This window comes from Gastrolobium bilobum, unplaced genomic scaffold, assembly GCF_033153095.1.
Source record: "Gastrolobium bilobum isolate Gb01-03AN ecotype WA unplaced genomic scaffold, APGP_CSIRO_Gbil_v1 utg7102, whole genome shotgun sequence".
Lineage (NCBI taxonomy): Eukaryota > Viridiplantae > Streptophyta > Magnoliopsida > Fabales > Fabaceae > Gastrolobium > Gastrolobium bilobum.
The window spans coordinates 82,208-86,316 of record NW_026898776.1 but is presented as its reverse complement, the minus strand read 5'-3'; positions in this window follow the sequence as shown (position 1 = coordinate 86,316).

The following is a 4,109-nucleotide window of genomic DNA, read 5'->3' as shown; positions in this document are numbered from 1 at the left end:
AATAACCCTCTCCCACAACTTCATAGTATGACTCGTTAGCTTAATGCCTCTATAGTTTGAACAATTCTGTATATCTCCCTTGTTTTTGTAGATAGGCACAATCATACTTTTCCTCCATACATTAGGCATCTTATTCGTCTGGAGAATCTTATTAAAAAGATTGGTCAACCATTTTATTGTCACATCCCCCAGGCCTCTCCACACTTCAATAGGGACACCATCAGGCCCCAAGGCTTTATTAGTCTTCATCCTCTTTAAAGCCTCCTTAACTTCATGTGTATTAATTCTGCGTACAAATCTTCTATTCATATCATCATACGCGTCCTCTAAGTCCACCTCGCTTGTATCTCCATCCCCATTAAACAGCTTGTTGAAGTATTTCAACCATCTTTCATTTACATCTTCATCTCTCACCAGAAGTTTTTGATTTTCATCCTTGATGCATCTAACTTGAGTGAGGTCTTTACTTTTCTTATCCTTTATCCTTGCAAGTTTATAAATACCTCTTTCACCATCCTTGCTCCCAAGATTTTTATACAACTCGTCGAAAACCTTGCCTCTCGCTTCTCGCACTGCTTTCTTTGCATTTTTTCTCGCCAATCTAAACTTTTGCAGGTTCTCTTCACTGGGACTTTTATGCAAAGATCTAAAGCACTCCTTCTTATGTTTAATTGCCTCTTGCACCTCTCCATTCCACCACCATGTTTCCTTTGTATGAAATCCATTTCCTTTGCTTTCTCCCAACACCCTCCGTCCCAAATTTTGAATACACTTAGCAATCTCATTCCATATTGCATTTACTCCTCCATCAAACTCCCAAGGTCCTTCGTGCAACATTCTATCTTTGAACTCTCTCTCTTTTCCCTCCTTAAGCTTCCACCACCTTATCCTTGGATTCTGAGCCCTCTTCTTCATTGTACGTACTTTGTTGAACCGAACATCCAAGACTACCAGCTTATGTTGCGTAGCAACACACTCTCCAGGGTAGACCTTACATTCGACACAAGAAGTTCTATCTTCTCTTCTAGCCAGGAAGAAATCAATCTGACTACGATTATGGCCACTATGATAAGTGATCAGGTGTGACTCCCTTTTTTGAAAAAAAGTGTTCACTAAACATCAAATCGTAGGCTAGTGCAACATTCAAGATATCTTCTCCAGTCTCATTTCTCGTCCCATAGCCAAAACCTCCATGGATTCTATCAAAACCTCCATTGCTTTTACCAACATGACCATTTAGATCTCCTCCTACGAAAATCTTCTCCTCTCGAGGTATTCCCCTCAAAACCTCCTCCAAGTCTTCCCAAAATTGGCTTTTATCAGTTGGTTGCAATCCAATTTGGGGTGCATACACACTGAGGATATTCAGGATTAAGTCACCCACAACAAGCTTAACCAGAATAATCCTGTCGCCTTTCCTTTTAACGTCCACAACTTTATCTCTGAAACTTTTGTCGATCATAATTCCAACACCATTTCGACTCTTGTTCGTACCTGTGTACCATAACTTGAAACCAGTTCCATCCACTTCCTTGGCCTTTTCTCCAGCCCACTTAGTTTCTTGCAAACAAACAATATTCACTTTCCTTCTAGCAAAAACATCTGCCAACTCCCTCAATTTACCCGTTAAGGTTCCTATGTTCCAGCTTCCCAATCTCATCCTTAACCCCTGGGCTGTGCTTGCCCGCCACGCTCGCCCATCTGCGTGTTGGGACCCTGGCATACTTCTCACCAAATCCGGGTGAAAACCTGGCGCCTTGCCTTGGGGCAAGGACCCTAGCCCACTTTTCACTACACCCCGGGGCCGATGCAGCGCCTTGCCTTGTGGCAAGGACCCTAGCCCATTTTTCGCTACACCCGGGGCCCGGTGCAACGCGTCGCTATGAAGGGTACGCCCCAACGAAAAATCATATAGGTTCATCACATAAAAATATAGCTGTTTTTTACGGCCGGTTCGCAACACCTGGCGCCAACCTTCCTCCTTTATCCTGGCTTGGGACGTGTCATAATGTGTCGAAATTTAATATTTTTTAGAATTAACATATCAGCGTATTGCGTCGTATCGTATCCAGTGTCACCTGTCGATGCATCATAGTCTACAACTCTCAATGTTACAGGTAACTAATTTTGAACACTGTTGAAAATTTTTAAAATAAAATAAAGTTTTGAACCCTCCTACCATTTTTTGTATACAATGATAAAGATTAAACACATAACCTAATATAAATTATCTAAATTCCTCCCACCACTAAATCAATCTAGTAGCTTGGGAACCTGTTAGGGAACGCAAACCCTAAAACGTGATCTCAGTCACAAAACAGAGAAACAGAGGAAAAACAAAGAAGAAGAACGAAAACTGATTTGTATATTTTTCTGAATGAAGTTTCCAGTTACAACAGCTGATACTATATACTCATGACAGCAAGCTACATCTTGTAACCACCAAGGCCACGTCATCAATTACAATTATAAAGACTAACATGTATAACCGACTGTAACTTCTCTGTTACATTTCTATTAACATCACAATAACTAATCTTTATAATGTATTGTAACCACCCACTATATTCCTAATGAATATTTATCACAAAATCTTTTACCCAACCAGGGGCTCCACTTCTCCTCTTCGTATCAGAACCCTCCTACCATTGGTTTTAAGACTTCTTCCAAAATATTTATTTCATTTTTTAAGACTTTATATTTGATAGTAAGAATTCAAAACTGCCTGTCAATAATGCTGAGAGTCATAAAGAAAGAAAACTTATCCTTCGAAAATTCATTCATATTAGAATTGGTTAAAATATATAAAATATGCTAATCTATCGATGAAGATAAATATAATTTTTAAAAATAAGAAAAGGGCAATGTAGTTTAAATTGTGAGAATATAATGTACCCTTAATTTTAAATAATACATATGAAAATGGGTTTGTAATACTACTCAAATTTTAACCTCAAAACAAATTGATTTTCTCTTGAAATATCATTTTATTTTATTTTATTTTTTAAAATAAGTATATAGCTGTATCAATTCGAGTACGATAAAGGTCAAATTTTTTTTCCAAAATACTTTTTGAAGGATTGAACTTTGGACTCCATTGGGTCTTGAAATATCATTTCATTGTGTGCACTAATCGTCCCAAATTCCTTCTCTGTTTACCTCGCGACTCGCGAATGATAGTGGTTGAAACAATATTGTTATTGACTAGTAACTAATTGAAACAGCGAAGGTCTTCGTATTTTACAAGTAGACGAACAGTTCAAATTACAGTAGATTTCAGCAAAGATAATTGGAGGGAAAGCCGCTTAGCTTATTTTAATAAAAAGTTTGTCACGTTATAAATGTGATTACAAAGGAAAAAGTGAATTACTTCGCTTTTTCTACGATAATTTATTTATATTGAGTCTAAAATGACATCATTTTGAGACGAAAATCAAGATATTTTTATAATTATAATTTATTTCAAAGTTATAATAGTCTTTTTAATTATAATTTTTTAATTCTTCAATCCAAAACGACGTCGTTTTGGGAGTGAATGTAAATAACTTATCTACATTCACTTTAGAAATATTAAAATCTTACTTTTATATTGAAAAATGTTGGGATGAAAAATTTCAAACAAAATGTTATCAATATAAAATTTAATATTTTTATTATCATAATATTCAATTAATCTGAATTTTTTTCTCTCATGAAGATTTAATTTAGGCATGGATTCTTTCATTTGGAAGTATATTTAATAATAAGCTAAAATTCAAAACATTAAACTCCACATTTCATATCAAAATTACAAGAATATTGATATGTTTGACAGTTTGGTATGATATCTGTTTTCCTCTAGAGATATATTATCTCAATGTAACAATGATTGAATAGAACAATAATATGAAATCTGTCACCGTGTAAAGTCTCAGGACCCTGAGAATCAGGGGAAGATGAAGGGCACAATTGGTTATACGAGGCAATAATCCAATAAAATTTCAACAATTGAGAACAATGTGTAGACGGTGACTCATTGATGGAGAAGTGAGATAAGAAGGTTTGAGCATAATCATTTTCTTGTATGTACGTTACTCTGTTGTGAGACACCGCACCCTTAATATATGTCA